Source organism: Theropithecus gelada, chromosome 3, assembly GCF_003255815.1.
Source record: "Theropithecus gelada isolate Dixy chromosome 3, Tgel_1.0, whole genome shotgun sequence".
NCBI lineage: Eukaryota > Metazoa > Chordata > Mammalia > Primates > Cercopithecidae > Theropithecus > Theropithecus gelada.
In genome coordinates this window covers 10614266-10627976 of record NC_037670.1, presented here as the reverse complement: position 1 = coordinate 10627976, position 13711 = coordinate 10614266, and the positions used below count along the sequence as shown (strand labels likewise).

Below are 13711 nucleotides of genomic sequence, written 5' to 3'. Positions count from 1 at the left end.
AACACAGTGAAGCCCCATCTCTACTAAAAATACAAAAAAAAAAAAAGGCAGGCGTGGTGGCAGGTGCCTGTAGTCCCAGCTACTCAGGAGGCTGAGGAAGGAAAATGGCGTGAACCCAGGAGGCAGAGGTTGCAGTGAGCCGAGATCGGGCCACTGCACTCCAGCCTGGGCGACAGAGCGAGACTCCATCTCAAAAAATATATAATAATAATAATAATCAGAGCTGATGCAGCGTGTGTGCACGCTGATGCCATAGCCCATGCCTGCTTCTTTCCAGGGGTTGCTCCAGATCTGTCTCCCTTCCAGGGAAGGCGGTCTTACCCTTCTCATTGAAATCTTGCTGGGGTAGTACAGTCTGGGACCACACCAGAAGCCCAGGGTCCCAGTCTTATCATGAGCCACACGACTGTGAGGACGTCACTGTAACTACCTGGGTCTCAGTTTCCTCATTGGCAAAATGGGGATAAAATATGATGTGTACGCTTGAGGGGACAGTCATGGGAATCTCCAGATTGTATCAGTGGTGGCCCTACCGGCCAGGGCCCTGCATGGGCGTGTTGTCACAATGAGGGTGTGTAGTGCTTGAGAGACGTGGGTCGTGCTCTCCTTTCCTCTTCCCCCTCTTTAAGCAGGGCCTGTAAGTGAAGCCCAAGGTGAACCTCAGACTGAGTCCTCCTCGCTAAGACAATGGGCTGTAGAGCCAGACCCGACCTGGGTTTGTTCCCTGTGCTGCCTCTTAGTCGTGTATGTGTGACCTTGATTGAATAACTCAAGGTCACACATACACTACTTAATAAAAGGTGACATTTATGTATTTATTTAGAGTCTCACTCTGTCACCCAGGCTAGAGTGCAGTGGCATAATCACCACTCACTGCAGCCCCACGGCCTCCTGGGCTAAAGCCATCCTCCTGCCTCCGCCTCCCGAGCAGCTGGGACTACAGGCATGTGCCACCACACTCAACTGATCTCTTAATTTTTTGTAGAGACAGCGGTCTCACTCTGTCACCCAGCTGAGACTACGGGCACGCGCCACCATGCCTGGCTATCATATCATCTTGATGGTAGTATCTAAGCTCTCCAAGCTTGCTTTCTTTGGGAAAACGGAGTTATCAACATGTATCCTAAGTGTTTTTCATAGGGATAACACAGACAGGTGTGTATAAGGTACCCACACAGCACTAGGCATACAGCAGACAGTCAACCCATCTTGGCCTCCCTGCCTCTCCTGGCCCCTCACCTCCAGCACTTGCCTACCCTTTCAGTCTCAAGGAGGAATGGCCACGAGGGCAGCCCTGAGTATACAGCATGAGAACACAGGTGAGTCAGGCCTGCAACAACTCCGAACACAGGAATCGGCAGCTCTGTGGGTGCCAGGCCTGCCACAGAGCTGCCAATTCCTCCGACAAAAGCCCACAACCTGCCCAGAAGATCAGACCTGGGGTGCCCTCGGGCAGGCGGGCTGAACAGCTCAGCTCAGTGTCTTCAATTAGAAGTTTCTGTAACCACAATGAGGTACAAATCAGAGGACTGCCTTCCAAGCCAATTACTCCTGAGTGTCACTCATCTCTCGGGCAGCCAGGGCCGCCTCCATCATCGGCACACGGGGTATGTCCCAACATGTCCTCACGGCCCGGATGAAACAACTCTCAAAACAGCCTGGGAAATACAGGTGAGGACTTCAGCTAAAACATCTCATGAAGGCACGCGGCCTCCCCAATGGAGGGCGTGCCATGTCCCAGGCCCTAGGAGGGTACTGGAGACTCCAGAGGAGGATGACAAGGCACACAAGCCCCTCCATGACCAGCCACTGTTCGTACTCACACCAAGCCCTCCACCTTTGATACCTACAGCTAATTCTAGAAAGTTCCAGAACATTCCAAGCCACTTACCACCCTCTAGCAATTGATCCTCTCTCTATACCAGCCTCCAAGCAAACACGCCCATCCTTCCAAGACCCAACCATGGCATCCCCTCTCCTGCGCCCCCGACCCACACTCTCGCCAGGGAGGGCTGGCTCCACCCACCCTTGTGTGCACAGCACAGGCCACTTACACAAACACAGCTGCACTCCCTGGTTTCGGTGGCCTTCTCCCCACCAAAACAGAAACTCCCTGAGGGCAGAGCTGGGGCTGCAGCTCTTCAGGTGCCCAATATCCCAGAGGCTCTGAAACACCAAAGGAGGGGTGAGCCTTCTGCTCCAGGGGCACAGGCACCTTTGAGTCACTGCCCAGAAACGCCCACTGTGTTCCCCTTGAACCCAGCAATTACGCACAATACAGCGGCGAGTCGGTGCACCAGTCTCTGCAGCAGCCTCGGCTTAACCATCACTTAGCTGCAGCTTAAAAACCTAATTTGTTTCAGCTCCTAATGATGCGGGTTCATTATGAAAATTATTAGTATTATAATTGGCCATGGGAAAAAGCCTCAATTTGGAGGCAGCCTAAACACTTTACAATAAAGGAATTCTTGCACCAATTATGGAACATTCTAATGATGGAATACAAATCAGTCTTAAAAAATGAAAGAAAGGGCCAGGCACAGTGGCTCATGCTTGTAATTCCAGCACTTTGGGAGGCCAAGGCGGGCAGATCGCCTGAGTCCAGGAAGACAAGACCTGCATGGGCAACACAGCAAAATCCCGTCTTTACAAAAAACAGAAAAATTAGTCATGTTTGGTGGTGCGTGCCTGTAGTATCAGCTACTCAGGAGGCTGAGGTGGGAGGATCGCTTGAGCCCTGAAGGTTGAGGCTGCAGTGAACCGTGATTGCACCACTGCACTCCGGCGTGGGTGACAGAGAGAGACCCTGTCTCATAAAAATAAATTAATTAAAAATTAAAAGTCTGGAAAGAACAACACTAAAATGTCACTGGAATTAAAGAACTATGGGATTGTTTTTCTTTTGTTTTTGTTTTTGAGAAAGAGTCTTGCTCTGTCGCCAGGCAGGAATGCAGTGGCACAATTTCGGCTCACGGCAACCTTCACCTCCCGGGTTCAAGCAGTTCTCCTGCCTCAGCCTCCCAAGTAGCTGGGATTACAGGCACACACCACTACGCCTGGCTAATTTTTGTATTTTCAGTAGAGACAGGGTTTTGCCACATTGGCCAGGTTGGTCTCAAACTCCTGACCTCAAGTGATCCACCCGCCTCGACCTCCCAAAGTGCTGGGATTGCAGGTGTGAGTCATTGCACCCAGGTTATTCTTTCTTTACCTCTGTTTGTACTAGAAAAATGTTCTAAAATAGTCATATAACTTTTTAATAATCAAAGCTTTTTTTTTTTTTAGACAGAGTTTCATTCTTGTTGCCCAGACTAGAGTGTAATGGCGTGATCTCAGCTTACTGACACCTCCACGTCCTGGGTTCAAGCGATTCTCCTGCCTCAGCCTTCCAAGTAGCTGCGATTACAGGCACCCGCCACCAAGCCCAGCTAATTTTTTTTTGTGTGTGTGTTTAGTAGAGACAGGGTTTCACCATGTTGGCCAGGCTGGTCTCGAACTCCTGACCTCAGGTGATCCACCTGCCTCGGCCTTCCAAAGTGCTGGGATTACAAGCATAAGCCACCGTGCCGGGCCAAAGTTTTTTGGGTTTTTTTGTTTTTTTAAATATTAACAACTTTGACCCGGAAAAACAAACCTTGCTTTTCCTTTACAGTCTCTTGTCAGGTTTTCACTGCAAATCTGTCCATAGGATCGTGGCTGAGGCACCATGGAATGCTGCTGTTCTACTGGAGATGCAATTTCATCCAAAAGAAAAAGGGAAAAGTATCCAAAAGTCTTTCTAGTCTCAGGGGAATTAGAAAAGCTTCAGAACAAGATCTGCGTTGGCACAAGAATCTGAGTGGCAATCACCCTGCCCAGCTGTGAGCCCTGGGGCGGGTGAGCCCCACACATGGATCTCACTGCAGTTGTGGCCTCTAGGAGAAAGGCCTTGAATGCAGATTTTAAACAGGTACTCAACTCAGACTGAGCTACGGCTCCTAATCGCTACTCAGACCCGGCTACTTTCAACTTAACAATATGTGAGAAACCCATCTCATCACTGCAGACCTGCTGAAATCTGTTACGACTAATTCTTCAATCCTCACCAGAATGCTGGCTGTCCTGCCTCTGCTGTCCTGAGAGAAGATGAAAGCCACTGGGTAGCCACAGGGCAGTTATGTCCCCTTCTCTAGACTCTGTGATTCCGGCAGTTAGAGTGGGTTCAGAAACCCTTATACACGTGATCATATGCTGTCTGTCAACATGTAAAACAGGCCAAGCGTGGTGGCTCACACCTGTAATCTCAGCCCTTTGGGAGGCCAAGGTGGGAGGATCACTTGAGGCCAGGTGTTTGAGACCAATCTGGGCAACAAAGCAAGACCCTATCTCTTAAAAAAAGGAAAAGAAAAGTAAAACACAAATGTGGGATGTTGTTTTTGACACAGAGGTGGCCTCCATTCCTAATTTTCTTCAAGAGAACCATGAAGCTCCTTTGTAAAATAGGAGAGTTTTCTTTGAGACAGAGTCTCGCTCTATCACCCAGGCTGGAGTGCAGCGGTGTGATCTTGGCTCACTGCAACCTCTGCCTCCCAAGCTCAAGTGATTCTTGTGCCTCAGCCTTCTGAGTAGCTGGAACTACAGTGCACCACACCACACCTGGCTAATTTTTGTATTTTTAGTAGAGACGAGGTTTCGCTATGTTGGCCAGGGCTGGTCTCAAACTCCTGGCCTCAAGTGATCCACCCGCCTTGGTCTCCTAATAAAGTGCTCGGATTACAGATGTGAGGCACTGCGCCCAACTGGAAAACGGGAGAGTTCTGAGAAGTGTGGACTGGAAACCAGTGACAGGAGGTAACTTCTACCTCTTCCCAGCTCTGATTCCACTAACATGGTCTAAACTTTCCAAACTCAACCCACACCACTGTTCAAGTCCTTCTTTTCTAAGCTGTTTCTCTTTCGGGTACTTTCCAAGAGGCCTGGGCCTGAAACTCCACACCCCACCAGCTGACACAGTGTGCGTGACCTGGAACTAGAAATGACCTTCTCATAGGGCAGATGGCCACCCACGGGGGACACCTTGTTAGAAAGCCTCTCCAAAGACCTGGGAGAGTTGAATCCTGACACAGACATATCAAAGAAATGTTCTACTTTACTAGAAATTTTGCTTAAAACGTACAAGTTAAAATCAGTGGCTGAGCATGGTGGCTCACACCTACAATCTTAGCTACTCAGGAGGTCGAGGCAAGAGGATCACTTGAGGCCAGGAGGTCAAGACCAGCCTGGGCAACACAGAGAGACCCCCATCTCTATTTATTAAAGAAAGGGGAAAGAAAACAATTTGGTAATATATATCGAGAGGTTTAAAAATGTTCACTTCCTTTGATCCAATAATTAAGACTCTAACTTGAGAAAATTATAGAAGAATTTTGACGTGAAGCTATTCACTACAGCACTGTATTACGTAAAACAGAAGCATAGGGCAAACTCCACAGAAGTCAATAAAATGTTAACAGCTGTCTTTGAGTGGAGAAACCATAGGAGACTTTTTTTTTTTTCTTTTTTACTTGCTTCTTTTCTTCTTCATACATAGGAGATGTTTTGTTCGACTTCCTTATATATCTGAAATTTTCACATTTTCTAAAATAAGAGAGCATTACTTCTGTTATCAGAAAAAAACTCTCCTGGCCGGGCACAGTGGCTCATGACTGTAATCCCAGAGCTTCGGGAGGCCAAGGCAGCAGATCACCCGAGGTCAGCAGTTTGAGACCAGCCTGGCCAACATGGTGAAATCCCGTCTCTACTAAAAATACAAAAATTAGCTAGGCATGGTGGCAGGCACCTGTAATCCCAGCTACTTGGGAGGCTGAGGCAGCAGAATCCCTTGAACCCGGGAGGTGGAGGTTGCAGTGAGCTGATAACTGCACCATTGCACTCCGTCTGGGCAACATGAGTCTCAAAAATCAAAACAAAACAAAACAAAACAAACCTCTCCTTAAAATGCCAAACACTTTTAAAAGGTCATAAATGTAAACCAAACCACCACCACCGCTGTGTCTTACCATCATTACTTTAAATGGCTGCTGCTATCCCAGTGCGGTTTCACTAATATCAGGCCCTGTCAATTTACCATGGCACCTCCCTGACAACAGACACATCCCCCCATCCCCGAGTTCCACAAAAATGGAAGAACCAACCATCCACATTCCTGACTATGACAGCAGTCCTGTGAGTATGGCGGGATGGGGCTTTGCTTGAAAAGAGAGATCACTCAGGCCAGTGCCTCCCACACCTTAGTGAAAGATGGCACGAAACCAGCATGGGATTTGTCCCTTGCACAGTGGGTGGCTGGAAGGGAAGTGACAACTCTTCTGGCTGGGGCCTGACGAGCCCTCCAGGGACAGGTCAGAGCAGAACCTTTCCAAAGGGCAGCCATGGTGCCAGCCCAGTAACCTACAATTCCCTTGTGGTCAACCAGCTTCTCCAGAACTAAGAACCCGCTGACTCCTGGGTGGTCAAGAGCAATCTGACCGCCTACAGCCAGTCAGAAGGTGGAGCCCTGGTTTACGGGCCTACCCAGAGGGGAAAGTGGAGGAGTAATGGGGGCAGCAGTGGATATGTAATAGTAATAGCATGCCTGGGGCGGTGGCTCACACCTTGTGATCCCAGCACTTTGGCTGGCTGAGGCAGAAGGACTGCTTTGAGCCCAGGGGTTCAAAGTTGCAGTGAGCTATGATCGTGCCACTACACTCCAACCTGGGCAACAGAGCGAGAGCCTGTCTCTTAAAAAAAAAATAACAGCGGAGCAGGAACCTGCATCCAGGAACAGAGCCCTCTGCTCCTCCTCAGAATGGAGACCAGAAATCAGATGTTTATGCCCAAAAAAAGCAGGATTTCGTTCAGCACTACTCCCAGATTGTTAGGGTGCTGACTGAGGATAAGATGGGGCACCCAGAGACAGGAGATGCTATTGCCGGGCTCAAGGAGATCCTGGAGTACAATGCAATTGGAGGCAAGTATCACTGAGGTTTGACGGTGCTAATAGTGTTCTGGGAGCTGGTGGAGCCAAGGAAATCGGATGCTGATAGCCTCTAGCAGGCCCTAACCGGGGATTGGTGTGTGGAACTGCTGCAAGCTTTCTTCCTGGTGGCAGATGACATCAAGAATTCATCCCTTACTCACTGGGGAGAGATCTGCTGGTATCAGAAGCCGGGAGTGGGTTTGGATGCCATCAATGACGCTATCCCTCTGGAAGCATGTATCTACTGCCTGCTGAAGCTGTATTGCCGGGAGCAGCCCTGTTACCTGAACCTGACTGAGCTCTTCCTGCAGAGTTCCTACCAGACAGACTGGGCAGACTCTGGACCTCATCACAGCCCCCCAGGGCAATGTGGATCTTGGCAGATTCACCGAAAAGAGGTACAAATCTATTGTCAAGTACAAGACAGCTTTCTACTCCTTCTACCTTCCTGTAGCTGCAGCCATGTACATGGCAGGAATGGATGACAGAAGGAGCATGCCGATGCCAAGAAGATCCTGCTGGAGATGGGAGAGTTCTTTCAGATTCAGGATGATTACCTTGACCTCTTTGGGGACCCCAGTGTGACCGGCAGAGTTGACACTGACATCCAGGACAACAAATGTAGCTGGCTGGTGGTTCAGTGTTTGCAGCGGGCCACTCTGGAATAGTACCAGATCCTGAAGGAAAATTACAGGCAGGAGGAGGCCGAGAAGGTGGCCCGGGTGAAGGCACGATACGAGGAGCTGGATCTGCTGGCCGTGCTCTTGCCACATGAGGAAGACAGAGCCAGGTCATGGGCCTCACTGAACAGTATGCAGCGCCCCTGCCCTGAGCCATCTTTCTGGGGCTTGCGCGCAAAATCTACAAGTGGAAAAAGTGACCTAGAGACTGCAAGGGCGGGGAGAGAAGGCTCTCAATAAGTCAACTATTGTGTAAAATAAATGAATAAATAAATAACAGCAATGACTACCAGGTAAAGGTTTACCAGGCACCAGGCACTGCGCTAAGCCCCTCCACCTGACTAGTAATTCTCATTGGTCCTCACAACCAGGGAAGCGGGATATTTCCATTTCACAACAGAGAAAAGTGAGTCACAAGAAGACATGCGGCTTGCCCAAGGATATCCAGGGACTGAGAACACCCAAATCTGTTTCCAGAGTTCCTGTCTTTCCCACCAAGACAGACTGACGCCGGACAAACTGGCCTGTAGATGTGTTTTGCTTGGGCTACTGAGGTTTGGCTTCTAAAAACTGAGCGGATGTTTAAAAATTGGAATATTTAGCCAGGCTAAGTGGCTCACGCCTGTAATCCCAGCACTTTGGGAGGCCGAGGCGGGCAGATCACGAGGTCAGGAGATCGAGATCATCCTGGCTAACACGGTGAAACCCCATCTCTACTAAAAACACAAAAAATTAGCCGGGTGTGGTGGCACGCGCCTGTAGTCTCAGTTACTCGGGAGGCTGAGGCAGGAGAATCACTTAAACCCAGGAGGCGGAGGTCACAGTGAGCCGAGATCACGCCACTGCACTCTAGCTTGGGCGACAGAGTGAGAATCTGTCTCAAAAAAAAAAAAAAAGGAATATTCACAGTAAAAAAAAAAAAAAAAAAATCTAGATTTCCAGCTTCCCTTGAAAATGAGAAAAGATGGCAACATTTGCAGGTAGGACCTAGATCCATGATCTGCTTGGCAACACCAGCTAAACTGCAATGGTGGCTGGGACGTCCTCTCTGGGTGACCACAGCTACCACGACTCCCTGTGGCTGGGGCCAGCATGCTTTTCCTGTAAAGGACAGAAAAAGTCTTTGCAACAACTCTGTCACTAGACCACAAGAACAGCGATAAACAATTTGTAAACAGGAGGGGTTGCATAGCAATAAAACTTTATGAACTAAATCAGGCAGTGGGGCTGAACACGGTGGCTCACGCCTGGAATCCCAGCACTTCGGAAGGCTGAGGTGGGCGGATCATTTGAGGCCAGGACTTTGAGACCAGCCTGGCCAACACAGGGAAACCCCGTATCTACCAAAAAAAATACAAAGATTAGCCAGGCGTAGTGGCATGCGCCTGCAGTCCCAGCTTCTTGGGAGGCTGGGACAGGAGAATCACTTGAACCCAGGGGGCGGAGGTTGCAGTGAGCCAAGGTCACGCCACTGTACTCCAGCCTGGGCAACAGAGTGAGACCCTGTCTCAAAAAAAAAAAAATGGCAGTGGGCCAGATTTGGCTGATGGGCCATCACTTGCAGACCTCTGCCCTGTGGCCTCCCTCACATCTGCTACCGTGCTTTCACACTCCTACAGTTGAGCAAGACTTCTCTGAACTCACGTCTCTATCAAAAAGGGAGAGAGTGCTCTGCCTCTGGCTAGCTTGGCCAACAACACGCCCTGCCCTCTGCAGACATGTCAGCCTTTGCCCAACACCTAAGGGTGAAATACAGCATCCAACAGCACAGCAGGCAGCATGCCAACAGAGCCACACCAGGCGTTGATAACATTCTCTGCATCCGGGAATCAGGCCCTGGCCTCTCTCTCCCCTTCCTCTCTCCATTCCCCCCGGATCGTCAGGATCTGTTCCCATGGCTTCAATATTCCCCTGCATACAGATCACCCAAAGCCATCCTCATGATGCCCTGCCTGAGCCCCTCAAACCCTCAGCTCCCGCCATCTGGACCTCCTGGCAGTGCCCGGGGCGGGTCAGGCTGTTTCATGCCCTTCGTCCCCCACTGAGAATGCCCATTGCCCTTGTCCACTTACTCATCTCTTAATTCCTAACTCGAGACTTTACCCTGTGAGATCTTTCCTACGTTCACTCCCGCTCCACAGGCAGAAGTGGCCACTTCTAACAATCAAGGCCCACATGACGTCTGAGTGCCATTATCTGTCTCCTCCACTGGGGAATGCATAAGCTCCTTAAAGGCAAGGATTATGTTCAGGAAAAGACTTCAAACCAGACCCAGAAAACTGAGTACTAGTAAAAAACTACATTTCACTATGTTAAAATGAAGAACGGCTGATCAACAGAAGACACCTTAAAGAAAGCGGAATAATAGGTTAAAAGCTGGGAGAAGATATTTGCAATAGACACGAAGGATTAAAATCAGCAATATATAAAGAGCCCTAGAGATCAACAAAAAATAAAGCACCAAGAACCCTACTGAAAAACTGGCAAAAGACATGAATATTTCACAGAAAACACATATGCCAATAAACGTAAGAGGAGATAGTCAGCAACGGGGCTGAGGGACCTAGAAACCAAGTTCCCAAAGATTCCATTTTCTACTCATTCACTTGGCCAACAGCAAATGTTAGTAAGACTGTGGAGTTGCAAGACACAGTACACTGCTGGTGAAGTGGATACTGGGATAAGCACTTCATTCATGAAACAGTCTAGCAATAGCTACGAAAGATGAACATTGCTGAGCATGGTGGCTCTCTGTCATCCCAGCACTTTGGAAGGCCAAGGCGGGTGAATTGCTTGAGCCCAGGAGTTCAAGACCAGCCTGGGCAACATGGTGAAACTCCATCTCTATCGGAAAAAAAAAAAAAAAAGAGCTGGGCATGGTGGTGTATGCCTGTAGCCCCAGCTACTTGGGAGGCTAAGATAGGAGGATCACACGGGCCTGGGAGGCAGAGGTTGCAGTAAGCCGTGATCACACCATTGTACTCCAGCCTGGGCAACAGAGCAACATTTTGTCTCAAAAAAAAAAAAAAAAAGTTGAACATTTATTTACCCTATAACCCAGCAAAATACCACTCCTAAGTTTATATTCTTACATACGTATGATAGGACACATACATGGAAATTTTGGAACAGAATGCTTACAATACCAAAAACCTGGAGGCCGGGCACGGTGGTTCACGCCTGTAATCCCAGCGCTTTGGGAGGCTAAAGCAGAAGGATCACTTGAGACTAGGAGTTCAAGACCAGCCTGGGCAACACAGTGAGACTGCCTCTACACAAACTTTAAAAATTAGCTGGGCATGGTAGCCTATGCCTGTAGTCCCAGCTACTCCGGAGGCTGAAAGGGAAGGATCCCTTGGACCCAGGAATTTGGGGCTGCAGTGAGCCATGATCATGTCACCGCATTCCAGCTGCCTGGGTTACAAGGTGAGACACTTTCTCTAAAAAAAGAAATAGGCTGGACGTGGTGCCTCACGCCTATAATCCCAGCACTTTGGGAGGCCAAGGAGGGCGGATCACCTGAGGTCAGGAGTTTCAGACTGGTCTGACCAACATGGAGAAACTCTGTCTCTACTAAAACCACAAAATTAGCCAGGCATGGTGGCACATGCCTGTAATCCCAGCTACTCAGGAGGCTGAGGCAGGAGAATCACTTGAACCCAGGAGGCGGAGGTTGCGGAGAGCCGAGATCACACCACTGCACTCCAGTCTAGGCAACAAGAATGAAAACTCCGCCTCAAAAAAAAAAAAAAAAAGAAAGAGAAAGAAAGAAAGAAATACACATGTAAGATAAACGAAAAAAATGAAAGAAAGGAGATAATGATTACCTCAGCGTAAGAACAGAAAACAAGTTCAAATGAAATGATTGGATGTTCTAAGGGGACCTGATAAAACAGAAAACTTTTTAAAGTTTTTTAAAATTAAAAAAAAAAAAAGATTAGATGTATACTTTTGTTTCATGATCCCAGCTTTTGTTTTGGGTGTCTAGATTGCCAGAGCTTACATTTATTAAAAATAACTTACTAAATAAGGAAAAGTAGGTCAGGCATGAGCACTGAGGAGTATGTACTAATCAATCTTGTTCTCAGCTTAGCTGATAAGGCAAACACCAAAGGGACTGCTGAATTCATCTTTGTACTCCAAGTGCCAAGCACAAGCCCTGGCGCACAGAATTTCGGGAGGCATTTGGGGAATGAATCAGTGCTCTTCTCTCTAGCCCATGGCCTCATTTCCTGTTGGCCTCTTAATACCTTCAACACGTCTGAGGCCAAACGCATCTTCCTTCCTCATTCTCCTTTTCCCCCTGGATTTCCCCCAGGCGGCCAAGAGAAAAATCTCAGACTCTCAGTCCTCCTCAGCCCGCTCCCCCAGGCCTAGCAGCTGCCTGCCCTCAACTCTGAAGCCCCTTGCTAACACCTGGCCGGGACCCTTATGCCTCTTACTTTAATAAATACTCCCTCCCAGCCAGGTGCAGTGGCTCACGCCTGTAATCCCAACACTTTGGGAGGTCACAGTGGGTGGATCACCTGAGATCAGGAGTTCGACACCAGCCTGGTCAACACAGGGAAACCCAATCTCTACTAAAAATACAAAAATCAGCCAGGCGTGGTGGCAGGTGCTTGTAGTCCTAGCTACTCGGGAAGCTGAGGCAGGAGAATCACTTGAACGCGGGAGGTGGAGGTTGCAGAGCTGAGACTACGCCACTGCACTCCAGCCTGGGTAATAGAGCTAGACTCCATCTCAAAACAAACAGACAAGCGCTCCCTCCCAAACGGCTTCTCCAACTCTGCTTTCTCCCTCTCATACATCTCAGATAGAAGGCGGGGGGCGGGGCGGGTGACAAGAGTAAGCTTCCTGAACTACCATTCTGATCTTGTTTTTTACACACCTCCCCTGGATCTCTAGAATGAAATTCAAATTCCTTAGGCTGATAGTCAAAGTCGATCACAATACAGCCCCTCCCTTGCTATCAACAATATTTGCTGGTGCCCTTCCCTTCCATCCCCCCTCATGTATACCTCCCCCACCACAATCCCCCTCCACAGTGTAAGTGATCCAGAGTAGTTTAATCTACTACTCCCATCTGCATCAGGGTGTCCCCACCCCCATGACTCTGCTCCGCCCTGAATCCCACCTACTTGGTCCCCTGTCCTGACCTTACCCACCCTTTTATGGCCCAATTTAAACAGCACTTCCCACGATGCCTGGATGTGCCCAGCAGAAAGCAAACACCCTCTAAATTAGCCAGGCGTGAAGGTGTGCACCTGTAATCCCAGCTACTCGGGAAGCTGAGGCACGAGAATCTCGAGCCTGGGAGGCGAAGCTGCAGTGAGCTGAGGTGGCACCACTGCACTCCAGCCTGGGTTACGGAGTGAGACTCTGTCTCAAAAAGTAAACAAACAAAACAAAACAACAACAAAACGAATGAAAGAAAACATCCTCTTATCAACTTCCTTATCAGTTCTCTATGTTCACTTTATCTCTTCGACTAGACTATGAGCAACCGAGGGCAAAACCACTTATCTGCCTCTCCCCATGAAGAAGCTGGCATGGTGTAAGAAGACTGTCACAAAGCGAATAATCCAGTCTAACCCATTCCACACGCTCCAGTGTGCTCCTTTGAAATGTCCCTCACGAGGCCAGGCACGGTGGCTCAGGCCTGTAGTCCCAGCACTTTGAGAGGCTGAGATGGGAGGATCACTTGAGGCCAGGAGTTAGAGACCAGCCTGGACAACATAGAGAGACACTGTCTCTAGATAAAACATTAGTCGGGTATGGTGGTAGGCACCTCAGCCACTCTGGAGCCCAGGAATTTGAGGCTATGGTGAACCATGATCACTCCACTGCACTCCAGCCTGGGCGGCAGCAGCAGACCCCAACTCAAAAAAATAATAAATAAAATACCCCTCATGGAAATCTAAAATCCTTCCGCTCCCGAGTCTTGGCATGGCCCACATAACCCTCCCCACTCAGCCCTCTGCCTGCTTTTCCAGCTTCCTCTACCACATACTAAGCTACTTACAGTAGCCCAGCT

General features: G+C 49.1%; 1 protein-coding gene and 1 pseudogene across 5 annotated transcripts in view; one reads left to right on the top strand and one right to left on the bottom strand.

Annotated features, from left to right (window-relative positions):
* The window catches only part of DTX2 (deltex E3 ubiquitin ligase 2), a 45089-nt gene that overhangs the window by 28760 nt on the left and 2618 nt on the right, over nucleotides 1-13711 (bottom strand). The window contains exon 3 of one of the 5 annotated variants that reach the window (XM_025378875.1): nucleotides 7555-7674. The exons of the other annotated variants lie outside the window; for them this stretch is intronic. The gene's annotated coding sequence lies outside the window, so the exon portion shown is untranslated. The remainder of the gene's footprint in view (nucleotides 1-7554; nucleotides 7675-13711) is intronic. 5 annotated transcript variants of the gene reach the window in all.
* Nucleotides 6160-7877, top strand: LOC112620619 (annotated as a pseudogene).